Source organism: Piliocolobus tephrosceles, chromosome 5 (genome assembly GCF_002776525.5).
Source record: "Piliocolobus tephrosceles isolate RC106 chromosome 5, ASM277652v3, whole genome shotgun sequence".
Taxonomy (NCBI): Eukaryota; Metazoa; Chordata; class Mammalia; order Primates; family Cercopithecidae; genus Piliocolobus; species Piliocolobus tephrosceles.
Window position 1 is genome coordinate 87,505,480 of NC_045438.1, and position 16,403 is coordinate 87,521,882.

Below are 16,403 nucleotides of genomic sequence, written 5' to 3' on the forward strand. Positions count from 1 at the left end.
TAAGGATACAAAGTATTAATCCTGGGTGTGTTTGTGAGGGTGTTGCCAAAGGAGATTAACATTGCAGTTAGTGGGCTGGGGAAGGCTGACCCACCCTTAATCTGGTGAGCACCATCTAATCAGCTTCCCGGGAATATAAAGCAGAGAGAAAAACATGAAAAGTGGAGACTGGCCTAGCCTCCCAGCCTACATCTTTCTCTTGTGCCGGATGCTTCCTGTCCTCAAATATTGGATTCCAAGTTCTTCAGTTTCGAGGCTCGGACTGGTTGTCCTTGCTCCTCAAGGTTGCAGACAGCCTATTATGAGAACTTGCAATCATGTAGTTAATACTTAATAAACCCCACTTTACAGGTATATATCTATCCTATTAGTTCTGTCCCTCTAGGGAACCCTAATACACTGCAGGAGCAGCCTCCATCTGAAACATGGGCATTCGTTGTGACAGAGGCAAAAAGGAACATGGCAAACCTCAGCTTGACTCTTAAAATTTCTGCTCAGAAGAGACATGATATTTCCACTCAGATTCCACTGGTGCATATTCAAAGGCCACACCTGGGCTTAATAATGAGGAATCTAAAGTCTTGCCAGAGAGAGAGAGGCACAAAATGCAGGTAAATAGAGTAAAACCTATGACTCAAAGATTGCTAGTTCTTAGTATGAACTAATTTTTAGGTCAGCTTATGTTATTTTTTAAAGTATATTTATATCTTCCTCTTCTAGCCAATGTAGAGTAACAGGGGTCAGATTTACCTTTCTTGCTGAAATAATTAAAAAATCAGACAAAATATATTAAACAACACTTTTCAAGATAATGGACATAAAGCAAGGAAGGTGAATGATTCTTTTGGGACAGGAAACAAGTAAGATAAGCCTCATGTTTGCCCTGGCTTTCAGGCTTGAGGGAGTTTCCAGCCTGTGATGCAAAAAGAGAGAATATAAGCAGAACCCAGCAAACTCCCTGAGTTGGGAAAATTGATATGAGAATTTGGAGAGACAGAGGGCTACAGTTCACAGTGCAGAGTAATGGAGGGCAGAGAAAATTGGCAAGAGCCTCAGAGAGCTGCCCTTGAGTATTCAGCAGAGTGCTGATCAGCAGGTGCATGCAAGGAAACTGACCAAGGCCAGGTAAAAAGAACCACCCAAAAGGATTAGGGGGAACAGTGGCTGGAGCTCATTTAGGACCATTGCCCATTCCCACCTGTAGAATGGAAAACCTCTATGTGGCATTGAGTACAGGACTCAGAAAATTCTTTTCTCCGGTGCAAAATAATTATATCCAGAATAAATCCTGCTGTTGCCCCCCTTAAGAAATCTTAAAAGCAAAATCTGAGGGAATCAAACTGTTTCAAAGTCACTTGACTACCTTCCATAACAAAGCTTAAAAATATTTACAGGAATTTAAAAATATCCAGCACCCAAAAAGATAAAATTCACAATGTCTGGCACCCAATAAAAAATTTTAGGCGTGAAAAGAAACATTAAAATATGACTGTATTACAAGAAAGATCTCAAAGTGACAACCTTAGTTTCTGTCCACAAAAACTAGAAAAAGCAGAAAAAATTAACCTCAAAGTAAGCAGTAGAAATAAGATAATGAAGATCAGAGTGTAAGCTAATGAAATAAAAAGCAGATTAGATAAAATCATTGAAACCTTCTTTTCTTAAGAAGATTAATATAGATAATAAACCTCTATGCAGACCTATTCGATCAGGATAAAAAAGGGAGACAGGGCACAAATTACCAATATTCAGAATGAAAGAATTGTCAGTACTATAGATTCTATGATATTAAAAGATTATGAAGGCATATTATGGATAACTTTATGCTAATAAATTTGACAACTTATATGAAGTGGTCAAATCCCTTGAGGAACAAAAAATATCAAAGCTTACATACGAAGAAATAAACTTTCTAACTACCTCTATATCTATTAGGGAAATTGACTTTGTAGTTAAAAGCCTTTTCACACACAAAAAAACATCAGGCCCAGATTACTTTATTACTGAATTCTGCTAAATATTTTGTTCTTTACATCCAACATTACCTTGCAGAACAAAGACATCACAAAAAAAAACTACAAATTAATATTCCTCATGAACACAAAGACAAAAAGTTGTTAACATTTTAGCATATAGAATCAAACAATATAGAAAAAAGATAATACTTCCAGACTAACTGTGGTTTATCCCAGAAATGCAAAGTAGTTTTAACATTCAAAATCAGTCCATGTAATCCATAATGTTAACAAACTAAAAAAGAAAACCATATAATCCTTTAAACAGACACACCAAAGTAGATAAAATCCAACATCCATTTGTTATTTAAAAATAAATTTGCTCTCATCAAACTAGAGATAGAAGGTAGCATTCTCAACTTAATAAAGGACATTTATGAAAAGCCTACAATGTGATACTTAATGCTTTCCCCTCCCAAGATCAGGAATAAAGCAAAGATGTCCACATCTAGTCAAAATTGTAGGGAAGATTCTAGTCAATTCAATAAGCCAATAAAAAGAAACAAAAGATGTCCAGATTGAAAAGGAAGTAGAAAATTGTCTACTTGTAGATGACATAGGTTTGTCTGTAGAAATCCTGATAACATCTATAAAAACATCTACTAGAATTCGCTACGTTACAATATACCAACTCAAGATACAAATATCAACTGCATAGTAAGGAAATATTGAAAATTGGAATAATTAATATAATTCCATTTACAATACCATCAAAGATATGAACTATTTAGAAATAAATCTGACAAAATATATGCAAGACGTGTACACAGAAAACTAGAAGACATTGCTAAGGGAAATTAAAGAGAAACTATATAAATATAGATTTATACTGTGTTCATAGGAGAGAAGACTTGATATTGTTAAGACGTCAATTCTTGTCAAGTTGACCTATATATTCAATGCAATCCCAATCAAAATTCCAGCAGGGTTTATTTTTATTTTTATTTTTTAACTGACAATCTAATTCTAAAGTTAAGATAGAAATATAAAGGACATAGAACAGCCAAAATAAAATGGAAACATAATTAAAAAGTTGGAGTACAAACACAATTTCTTGTATTTTTAGTAGAGACGGGATTTCACCATGTTAGCCAAGTTGGTCTCGATCTCCTGACCTTGTGATCTGCCGGCCTCGATCTCCCAAAGTGCTGTGACTACTGCACTTTCATCGGAATGGCTAAATTAAGAAGACTGACGATGTTAAGTGCTGTTAAGGATGTGGAGGAACTGGAATTCTCATACACTGCTGCTGTGAATGCAAAATGGCACAATTATATTGGAAAATAGTCAATTTCCTAAAAAATTAAATATATACCTATCACAGGAGCCCGGTATTCTATTCCAGATATTTACCCAAGAGAAATGAAAGCAAAAGTTCATACAAAGACTTAACACACAAATGTTCACAATAACCTTATTTGTAATAGTCAAAAACTGACGCAACCCTAATGCCCGTCAACAGACAAATAGAGTTAATGGATAAACAAACTGGCAGATCCATGCAATAAATTACTATTTATTAATAAAAAGAAATGAAATATTGATAAATACAACATAGATGAATTTCAAAATAATTATGCAAAACAAAAAAATGCAGACTGAAAAAAGAGTATATACAGTTTCATTTATTTAAAATTCTAGAAAACGTGAACTAATATGTGGTGACAGAAATCCAATCAGCAGTTGCTGGTGGAGGGAAGATGGGTGGGAAGAAGGAAATGTACTGGAGCAAGAGATCACTACTGGGAATGATGGATATCTTCACCATCTTGACTGTGGTGACGGTTTTATTAGCATATACAAATGCTCAAACTTGTTAAATTGTACAGTTTATCATACATTGATTATACAGCAATAAAGTTCTTAAAAGTGGGATCAATTGAGCAATGGTTGATAAAAATGTATTTATGTTTAATTACACATAGAATGAATGAGTAAGTTCTGGTTATCATAAATATAACTTTAGAATGCTAAAATCCCTTTTACCCACTTATTCAACTTCTTATTACCCATCAAAGAAAAACATGTGCACGTGTGAATGAGATCATTTTCCCCATACTTTTATTTATAGTTGTATATTTAAAAAAATATATGGACCAGAAGGATAAATGACCTTCAAGGTCATAGCTACTTTCTACTTGAACTAAGACTGGGACGCTGCTTGTCCAGAGCCCATGTTCCAGGAGCCTTTGCACACATAGTTTTGCTATCTCATATTGTAATTCTGAATTGGAATGTTGAAGAAGCCAAGGATCTGAGTAATGTAATTTAAATAATTTGCCGTTAAAGAAGTTGAAAAAATTTTAAAAATCTGTGGCTGTTGCAAGGCCTGCAATATCTGGGGAACTGACTTCTACAGAACAGTTTTTTGCCTAATGATGATGAATAAATGGGGCATCATTGCTCAACAGTTTATTCACAAATGAATCTATAGAAGCATAAAATTGAGAACTGTTCTCGATTAGTTATTCTTTCATGTTTACTCAGTCAAGTATTATATCTTCCAAAATCATGAATCTCCTTTGGGAACAAATCTTCTGGTTTTGATAGTTTCCACTGTTGGAAAGGTTTTTATTGATATTTGACCTATGCTTCTTCCTTTCCTTACTTTTATTCTACTTATCCTGTTTAGATCAGGTCCCATCATTTCCTCCAAGTGCTTATGCATTTCAGCTCTGTTATGACTTATCCTAGTCAACGTTTAGTCAGGCTCTCCACAGGCACTACCTTAGTATTTTTATGGACCTTATTGTCTTTGCTGGAATAAATCTCTCATAATGAGATACAATATTCTGGCCATTATTTCACTATACTTGTAGAGAAAGGGGCTAACTAATTATTCTTGTATCCTCCATGTTATTAAATGTAATATGTGAAGTCGAAATTTAAAAAATTTAAAAAATGAAAAGCAAAAACCCTTGAGTTTTTCCGTTCATGTTACATAGTACACTTCTGTCAATGCTTAGCACACTAATTTCTCTGTTTTTTAATGCTTACTAGGAACTCATTATTGATAGGTTTTATTTTTCAGATCACATTTAAGTAAATAGATAAGTTGCTGTATCTGTCAGTATTTACCATTTGTTACATTTAGCATCTTTTTTTACTCTTAATTTCCTTATCTGTTAATTGGAAAGAATTCCTAACTTGTAGAGATATTGTTCACAAAGTACAAGAGAGCAATACACCAAAGACTAGCACAATACTTCGCACGAAGCAGGTGCTTTAAAATCATTATCTCTCCCTGCCATATTGCCATTTTCTCTCCCTGCCAGAGCCTTTTACCATCTTAAATACTCCATGTGCCGCCTAGGCTATGCCTCTGTTCCCTACGGCTGGTTGCTGATTGACACTATGGCTCTTTCATTAGCCTCTTCCGTTGATCAGGTCATTATTTCCTTTTGTTTACAGACCTACAGCCTTGTTTTTCAACCAAGTGCAGTTTCTCTGATCCAAACAGATTTAAATTCATCTGTCAGTGAAACCTCGGGAGACCATACCATGTCCTTTACTAAAATTCCAATATAACATCTGCTGAATCTTATAGTTCAAGCCAAAAGAAGTTATGAAGTTTGTTTGGTTTAAGTTGTTCTTTGTAAACTCTGGCTGTATGCTGCTAATGATTTGTGTTTTTAATTGGTGTCTAATTTATTATTATATAATTCACTTCTTCTAGAACATAGACACCAGTCTATTTTAACATAACATAGCCTTTTTCTAATTACAAAAGTAGTGCTAGCTCATTATGGAAACTGAAAAATCAAGAGAAGTATAAAGAAAAAAGAAAAAAAAATGCCTGCAATCACATTGCAGAGATAACTCTGTTAACATTTTGGTGTATTTTGCTCACTTGTATTTTATCCAAGTTGGATATAAGAAAGTATATGCATATTCCTTTTTTAAAAATAGTACAGTAGATTTTAATGATTACTATTTTGTGTTTTCAATCTTCTGTCTTTCCTCAATTTTCCATAATCAAATTTTTTTCATGTAAGGCAACAAATATTTTACCTCCTTAATATAGCATACATTTAAATCATAATTCAATAGCCAATATAAGCACATATTTCCGCTCAGTGGATTTTAAAGAATCAGAGCATTACTATAGATTTTAAACAGAAATATGATTTGGGGATTTTTGTTTTCAAATATTTCTGCTTTTCATTAGGGCTGTCTTTGAAACTCATCATTATATCCTAATGATTCTTAATTTCTCCATTGCATTTTTCTTATTATAAATCTTTAAAAGATAATAAAAATAGCAAATCCAAACTTAGATGATATAAGGGACAATTTTGTTTTCACTGTCTTTCCATAAATTAACATGCCCTAATTTTCTTTCCTTATAATACCAAAGACCCTCTTAATCTTGCAGCAACATCCCATTCATATTTTGGCTTGGCTTCAATCTTCAACTCACTTCTCCACTCCACCCCCCAATGCTTTTATTAATGCATCCTTATTATGCTGAGCATGATTCTTTATCATTGATAGGTTTTCCTAATATTTTCATAATTTCAGTAAATTTCAACTAAGTGGACTGAGCACAGATGCTGCTTCGTTCTTTTGACTGACTACATGGACTTATGTGTACATCTGAAACATTCTTGAAGGCCTATATTTTAGCTCTGGAATGATTAGAAGGCTCACAGAAAGATGAGTAGTTCTAATCTGCCCAGGAGTGCCTACATTATTGCAAGGTTTAGTGTGTCTACTTGTGGGGGAAAAGCTGTTCCACCTTTCCTCTGTTGTAGTTTCTGAGGCCTACACTTCATTGCTTCAGACTTGAGTACTTCACTACTACAAACTTTCCTATCATATAGTATTGCATCTGCCCTCCTTGACATTCTCATTCCTGTTGTGAGGATTCTGCTAGGCTTTAATATTTATGAGCACAGTAACTGGATTTTGTTCTTTTCTGTCCCCAGAATCTAACCCAATGCCTGCCATTTCTATGCTTGAATCGAAATGAACAATCACTTTATACCAATCTCCTTTACTCGTTAGAAATCATTTCAGATAAGTAACTTAAATATCATTACGAAAATGTCAACATACTGTGTTGTGATTAAACTAGGGAGCTTGGGAGTTAGTTGGCCTAAATTAGATTCCCACTTCCACCACTTACTTTCTTTGTGAACTTGGGCAGGTGATGAAACTTTGTGCCTCAATTTTTCTATGCACAAAATGGAAATGGTCATAGTACTTACAGCACAGGATTGCAATTAGCTGCACACTTTTCAAGACAGTACCAAGCATGCAGTACATGCTCAGTAAATTTTGACAGCAATTATAAAGGTCTGTAATATAGCACCCTCAGAGATCATTCTAGACCAAGTTTTATACTAGTAAGTCTGAGAAAATAGGGTGAGATTATCTCAAAACTGGGTCAGGCAAATTTTCTCCATTGGATAAAAGCACCAAAACATCATGCTATCCTTATTCTACTTTGTACATGCCTCCTCTTTCAGGCCCACTGATTTCATAGTTTTGGATTGGCGATTTTTCAGCTAGTACAACTTTTCCTCTTTGAACCCCAATCTCTATAATTTCTGCTTATGTATGTATGTTTTCCTTTCCTTTTTACCCTTATTTTTCTGACAATAGCATTTATATATTACACTTTTTGGAGAAACATAATTTTATTCCTCACATTTGTTTCTCAATTTTCTCCAAGTATGCACTTCTCCCCTCCCCCCAGCCCTAACTGCTCTGACTTCAGATCATGTTAACAGGTCATTCTCAGCACAAAACATTTAGACAGATGTTTTCTTCAGGGGCAGACTGTGTAGGAGAGTATCTCTTTGATTCTTTTTCTCTCTTTCCCTCTTCTACTTCTTTCATTCCACTTCCTTTGTTTGTATCATTTTTTTCTTCATAGCATGTGGGAAATGAGGATTCTGCAGTCACCCTTTAAGGTAGTCGACATAAAATCTAAACAAGATAACTCAGACTCTACAGAGGAGAGTGAGCTAGTCTCTCGCTCTCAGACTCTACAGACAAAAGTGAGCTAGATAAAACATGGGAGTGTTGAATACACAACCTAAAATTGGATGAACCTTGATTCTCCAGGACTGGCCCCCATTAGTTATTGATGGTGAGTCTTGCTTCCTGGAAGATGACTACTGTAAAATGGATACAAACAGTCAAGTAAAACAAAAATATCTTTTGATCCTATTCCTATTATCTGAGTCTTTTTTTAAAAAAGCAATTAATTATCATTAGAAAACATTCATTCATATTTTATTCCTTTTTGTCTTCCTAAGAGGCTAAACAGCAATAATTAGGAACATACAAGTTCCAAACAGGGCAGCAAAAGAATAAGGAATGCATTCTGCCGAATTGGCAAAACCTGTATGTGATTTACATAAGCACCATTTCTTTATTCTTCATTTTGATTAAATGTACCTGTTTCAGAGAGCATTGCCCATGCTATTGGTTTTGCAGGTAATTTACAGATTAAATTACTCAAGATCTAAAATAAAAGTTAGAGGAATTAAGCATACTCTGTTAAGAATTCAACATCATCATCATTATCATCATTATTCTATAAAGGTTTGGTTTTTTAGGAAACAAGGTTTGATTATCAAGGCACTTTTCTAAAGACCTTGTTTTCATGGGCGAGTGATGAAGATTGCTGAGCATCTTATCTTTCTTTTTATAGGTTGTTCCACTGTAGATGTTAATAAGGACTAAACAGAAATGATGAACCCTCGTTACTTTATGTTCCTCTAAAAATAATTTAATTGTACTACATGACCTTAAAATAGAATCAATTAGTATTTATTTCTTCTGTATTTTCTTATATGTGTGAAAAATGTCTGTATAAACATTTAAGAGATTACCTTTTATTCTCCTACTTGGGTTTGGGTCCCTTGAAATTAAAAATGAGTTATTTATTCTGGTAGATTTGGACATAAAATTGGCAAGGCTTTTCCTTTTATCACTCACAATTGTCTTTTTTTTCTCTCTCAAATTTACGAGGTCTTTATATCCGCTCCATTTTCTTTACTTTTTCCTTATAGTTCCTCTTCCAACAGTGTTTGCTTTTTACCAGTCCCTGAAGAACTTCTGTTGTCATCATTTAACATTTGAATGGCAATAATATTTTACAAAATGCTTTACAATTGCTTTTTATAAGTTATTCTCATGCCTTCAATAACTCTTAGGTTATTATTTGTATTATAACATAGAGTTTTGCTATTATTTGTAGCCACATAGACATTCTTCCTGACTCTGCCTTTTCCAATAGATTTGGCAAGCTTTCGCTGGAAATTATGTTCAGTTTTAGGCAGTACAGTTTTTTTTAATACGTTAATTGCAGAAGCCTTAAAACTTTCTTGTGGCTTTTTGTTCTTATATAGGAAATGCCATTTTAGATCAAAAGGAAAGTATTTTATTTTGTCTCTTCAGACTCTCTGAAACTTACAGGAATATGGAGTAATTTGATGCATACAATATTGAACCTGGAAAACCCTCAAACAGTACATGAGATAAAAAGTACAGTAGTTCTAAGAAATACAAGTTATTGGAATACATATTTAAAGCTTCAGGTCTATTTCTGCATGGGATTTTAAAGTAGCATATTTTTTAAAAAGATCTTTGTGTCTCTGCAGTTAGCAGAAATTCTGATACATATCACCACTCAGTTGAGGAATTTAATATGAATGTTGATTTATTGATGTAGGTTATTTTAAGACTATATACATGTTTCTTCCCTTCCTGTTCCCAGATAGTCCCCAGAAGAGTGAAGCTTTGAAGCTATTTTCCCAAGTACCAAACCTTACTCAAGTCATATAATATTTAGTCATTGACTACAACTTCAGACAATCTATAACTTGGTTTTTATAAGAAACCACAACAAATACCCAGTACATGTTTCCATCACTAGCACATTGGGAACCCCTTTAGAGAAACTTGGAGAAGGATGAGTGCTTTTGAAATGTTTTCCTTTTGGAATATCTTTATACTCTTATGTCCACAGATATGTGCTTCCTCTCATAGTTTCTTTAAGTCTTACAAACCAAAAAACAAGTTAAGCTGTAGCCAACATTATTTTTCCTCTTGGTAATATTCTTAACTTTTGAGTTATCTTGGGCTTGTTTTTCATTTGCTTTATCACACTTTACCCAACAGTGAAATTTATATTCCTAGGAATTTCTTCTCAGACTTACTCATATTCAATCACAGATTAAATGATTCTATTTCTACAGCATATCATGGTAAACTAGAGAGGATTTTGGAGGTTTCTATAAGGAGTTTGGTGAAAAATACATACATACATATATATTCTTTCTTTACCTTATATGGGTATGTTATGAAAAGCAAAACATAAATGTTAGGCAGGATATTAAATATTGAATTTGTGCATAGCACCTAAATAAAATATTTCCAAATTTTTAAAATGAGAAATTAGATCTTGCTTTTGTGTACTTAACATTTTATTATAGAGTTTTATGATTTGGTTGGTTATGCATATATCCTAATCAAGATTTTTTTCAAATGATGATTTTTCTTTACATTCTTAAGATAAATAATTTGTGAGAAACTTTGTTTATATGAATAGGAGGTAGCAAATAGCAAAAATGTATTTATCACTTTTTCTCCATATCACAGGTTCTTACATCCATTGAGCAGAATTCAAATTATTTGAACACTTTAAATTAAACATTAATAGTGTATTCATGCTTTAAATCTAAAGCTTCTTTTTCTTTCATTGATAAAAGTCCTCATTGCACAACAAGAAATTTCACATCCAGTTAATATATTTTCTAAAATCAAGCATTTCAAAATACTCATGAAATGTTTCCTCAATAATACACAGATGTCACTTGCTCTTAAAAAGTTTTTACAAAGATCCAAATTATTGTATCAACTAAACACCTGTAGCAAATTGTTTTAGCCTCAATTTTCTAAAGTTGAAATTTCTGCTTTGTCATTACATGTTAATATATTTCCTATAATTTGCAAATTTTTAAGTAAGTCATTTCATGAAGCTAAAAACTATATATCAGCAAATCTGCAAAGTGAAAATTATCCAATTTTTTCAATTTTTTTCTTGCTTATAAACTGTTGACAAAACTTTTCCTTTGGACAGTCAATGCATTTAAGTGTGAAACAGCAGAAAGAAATATTCTCATTGTACTTTGCAAAAATCTGAAAATAGACAAGACTGTGGAAGCTTGGATTTTATTAGATTGCCATTTTGATGGCCATTTTGATGTTATCATATGCATAATTCATATCTAAAGATGGACATTTATACGTGAGAGCATGTTTGTGAATAAACCATATATTACTACATCTCAAGATGTTCAGAAGGGATGTAAAGGCTTTCTGCAGTGTTAGCATAACACATGATTTATTTCAAATGACTGTTTCAGCCTCAGTAATTTGGGTACTTTCTGCAGAATAAATTTGGTCCTCCCAATTATTTTTCTTCAGGGTTCGAGTGAGTGTTATTGCTGTTATTAGCATGACTCAGCCATGAGAACTTTTTGGGTTTATACTCCTCCAGATCAATGTTGTCTCTAAGTCACCTGACATGTTATCAAGGAATTTACAAATACTGTTATTCAAAAATAAACTGTTTCGGTTTTCTTTGTCTTATTGACTCCACATATGTAAGGACATGCTTTATAAAGTGTGAAGTGAACAAGTCTATGATTGTGTGAGAAAGCTTGATTTTTATTGCTAATCATACAACTTTGTAAGTAGGTTTTTGTGTTGAGTTTGTTGTTACTCTTGTCACTACTCTGTTTTTTAAAATCACGATACTTAATTTGTACCTAAAAAATTCATATTTTTTTCTGGGTCAGGATGAATCCTCTATAGTAAGGTGTCAGTATTTTGTTTTATTTGGTAATTTTTCTGTGTAAATAAGATATTTTGGTTTAAAAAGAGAAAATTTTTCAAAGCACATAAGTCCATATTTTAAATAATCGTTATATTATTGATTCAGTAACTTAAACATTTTATGTGGAGTATTGGGTTTCTCTTGTGTATATGATGATACACTTACTTTAGTCAGTTTGTCTTGTTGGCTCCACATATGTATGGACATGCTTTATACAGTGCAGCAAAGTGAACAAGTCTATGACTATGTGAGAAAACTTGATTTTTATTATTAATCGCACAACTTTTCGTTTGAAAGTAAATGGCTATAAAAAGTAAACCTACTTAAATATAAAGTTCTCATATGATTCACATGTTTGAGTTTTTCCAAATAGAGTGCCTAACATTTTTAGGAACATTTTTAAACATCCCATGAAAATTAAGTGACTTTCAAGTACTAAAACATTAATTTTCATTTAAGTTAGTAATTAAAGTTCTAGAAACTAAAAAATCCTAATATCGCTAACTATAATATATATGACAAAATACTTTTGAAAGTTTGATTTTCTGAAGCTATAAATTCTATAGTCCTCTTAAAAAACATTTATATTAGAATTACTTTTTTAAAAATTTTATTTAATATATGTATTTTTATTATACTTTATGTTCTAGGTAATTATTCGGTGTTTTAAAGAAATGAACAGGTTTTTTGATTTCTCAAACCCCCCAACAATCATTATAAAATTAATTTAGAATATCAGATCTTAGCCAGTTGTTAACATCGAAATCTATTTGATAAATTTTCAAAAAAGAATAAATGAGAAAGTTTAGAAAATCACTTTAGCCCTTCTTTGACCTTCTACTCAGCTACTCCTGAACTGTACAGAATTTTCTTGGTTCTATTTTTTGCAGGTAGAAATTTCTGAAAACACTTTTGGAAGCCATTATGGTATTAAGTACTTGAACTATAGTTATTTCTTATATAATAGAGGTTACTGATTTTCCCTCTAGTTGTCTCCTTTAACCAGTTGTTCTCCTTCACTTTTCACTGCCATTACCCGGGGGCAGGTCTTCAAAGATCCCTCCCTAATTTCTGAACCCTAAGGACTCTCCCTGGGCAAAGTTATCCTATGCTTGCCTGCCAGTCTGTTGTTAAAAGCCGATCACATAGTAACCCTGCCCTGAAGGCTCAGTGGCTTCCCAACATCCATAGAATCAGCTCCATATTTAGCTTGGCATTCAAGACCCTCCATAACCTAGGTCCAATTTACCTTTCCAGGTAGCCCCTTGCTGTTCCTCTATATCTGCTCTCTGTGTAGATAAACTCAGTGATCTTTGGGAGAATTCTTGAGGGAGAAATGCAACCAGTAGTGAGTGATAGGTAGAACAAGTTCTAAGTGGAGGTAGTAATATAAGGAGAACCTGGGCCAGTTTCAGTGTTTCTAACATGTCCTTGGAACACATTGTCCCCATAGCAATTCCTGAAGGGATGTACTGCCCATTCGTTTCAAATAACCTCTTCCAGGAAGTCCTACCTGATCAATCACCCAAGTATGATATTTCTGTCTTGACGCATCATACATTATACTTTGGCACTTATTAAATTCTTCCTTGTGCTACAGCTGTTTCAGTTTCTTTGGTTTCTTTCTAACTATATATTTTTGTCTTTACCAAAGAAGAACCCTCAATGAGTTGCTTTTGAATGTCACATGGTACCTGAAACAACAGCTTTTGCATAATAGGAGTCTCACTGTGCATTTGTTAATCACGAATCACATCAACTTTGTTTACAAAACCTATTTAAATATTTATATATTTTATTAATACAACCCAACACATTTTGAGCAGTTTATCTGAAAACAAGATGGAATTTAAAGCAACTGAGGTTTCTTACCAACAAATATCTGGTATTCCGACAGTTTAATAATCATAATGACAACATTTAGAGAGAAAGCAACAACTCTTTCATTCTCAAAATAAAACTGTAAATTTATTTAATGACAATTCTTTCTCTGCTGCCAAATTCAGAAGAACATACTTTGTATGCAAATTAATTTTCTAAGGTTAAATATCAAATGCAAGAAAACATTAGTGGGCAGTCATCAAAGGTACATTCTGAATCAAAATCAAAATGCTCAACAATCTTCTATGAAGAAGCTAAAAAATGCACTCTGGGTTTTGTCAGAAATTAATAATTGTTTTATTCCTGGTATTTAATACTGATTTTGAATATGCATAGAAGCAATAGTTTGAAATAACATAGCTGACTTGCACAAGCATATCTGATCAATTGCTTAGTCTAAGGAGCAAGAAAGCCAAGCAGATGGAGAAAGTTTGCATTGTTTTGCAGTAGTGACAATCTATTTATGATTTTATTTTCTATTTGACCTTCTTAGGATGTCTATAAATGAGTTTACTGCTTAATACTTTTTCTATAATATAAGCCTTCTGAAAAAAAGAATAAATTATAATAATAATAAAATAAGCACATACATTCAGAAAAACTCTTTGTTTGCCTTTTTTATACAGGAGATGTCAATAGTAATAGCATACAGGCTTTCTAAAATAGTTTTCAAGAATATTTTTATGAACAGATTTGGTGGCAGGTTTTGTGGCACATCAGATTGTAATCATTCAATATCATTGGCTGACAAAGCTGTCTTACTGAAGACGGGAAAAAAAATAATTTTTAAAGACAGTTTTATGAACAGATTTGGTGCACAGACAGCTAAAGCTGGAAAGGACATAACTAGTGCAGCTACTTCATTTTTTTTAGGAAAGGAAATAGAGGCACAAAGACATTTCATTAAATGACTAGTTTAATGACAAGTCATGTGAATGAGAAAGATATGAGAATATAGATGTCTTGACTCCTGAAATAGTGCTCTTTACACCATTCTTATTTTACTTAGTTTTGCTAATGACATTCTAGTTTTATTTGTAATGCTTGATGGCATGGGTATGCCACACTGCATTTTACAAAACTAATAAAACTTCAGCAATAGGAGCAACTCTTCATAGTTAGCTGCTCTTAAATCTTTAATGAGAAGGGGAAAGCAACAGGGGAGGGAGGGGCAAAGATAGTTGTGCAAGAACTATCTGAAAAAGAAGCTATGGGAGTTTTTCATAGGATCACAGTTGCAAGTCAGGTTAGAGAGTAAAATTTTTACAATGTTGAGATCTCATGTCTGACCACCTAAGGAATTTGCCTCAAATTGTCACCAGTAGGAACTTCATTTGCTTAATGAGTTGGAAGAGGGTCAAGGTGGTGACAAAGTTGGAATAAGGGCTTGGAATCACTAGTATACAAAGGAGAACTACCTAAGCAAAGGGTCATATTTTATCTCTGCTGAGTTCTACTTGTTTGCTCAAATACAATTCAGGCTGTTTGTTCACAGCCCCTTCATCAAAAAGCTCAGAAAATTATCCTTTTATATTTTTTTAATTTGGGGGAAACGAACAAAATCACTCTATTCCTAGAAGAATTGTCCCTCTAATTTATAATTTAAATCTGCAGAAGACTTCCCCCTTTCCCAAGAATGCCTATGAGGAAAAAAATCATTTTTCTTTTCTTTTCTTTTTTTTTTTTTTTTGAGACGGAGTTTCGCTCTGTTGCCCAGGCTGGAGTGCAGTGGCTGGATCTCAGCTCACTGCAAGCTCCGCCTCCCGGGTTCACGCCATTCTCCTGCCTCAGCCTCCCGAGTAGCTGGGACTACAGGCGCCCGCCACCTCGCCCGGCTATTTTTTTTTTTTTTTTGTATTTTTTAGTAGAGACGGGGTTTCACCGTGTTAGACAGGATGGTCTCGATCTCCTGACCTCGTGATCCGCCCGTCTCGGCCTCCCAAAGTGCTGGGATTACAGGCTTGAGCCACCGCGCCCGGCCAAAAAATCATTTTTCATGATTGAGAACAGCTTTAAATTGTTGACTGGTTGACAGAGGACTTTGGCCCAAAGGTCTGATTGAACCTAAAGAAAAAACTGTTACACTGAAAAGTCTGGAAGAGTAAGTGTGGGTGAGAATAAACTTTCACTCTTCTGTAAGAAATAATTTCTGCAAGTTAAGCACATCAATGTCTTTCTCTTTCAAGTTAGAATTAGGAGCCACACTGGCAAAGAAATAGGCCGAAATCAATCTATTTTTATCCACAATCCATATTGGCAGAACTATTTATAATTCAAACTGACTTTTCTGGGATATTCAATATGTTTTATGTGTCCCCAAAACTCAGCCGACTTTCAATAGTCAGAGGCAAATACATTTATCACATTTATCACAATATGGCATATTTCCTGAAAAATTACATCATGTGTAGCTAAGAGAATAATAGAAAGCTTTTGACTATTTATTGCTTATGATTATACCCACTATTTTTTATGTTAATTAAGATAGTCAAGAATGAGTTGTATCTAAACCCATGAAGCAAAGCTTGGTTAGAGCTTAGGATTTTGATTTTTGTTACTGCTTATTGATTTGTTTTTCTAAGACCACCAGAAAAACAAATCACTTATATTCTCATAAGTCGTACAAGAAGAAAGTTAAGCAAATCTGTTCT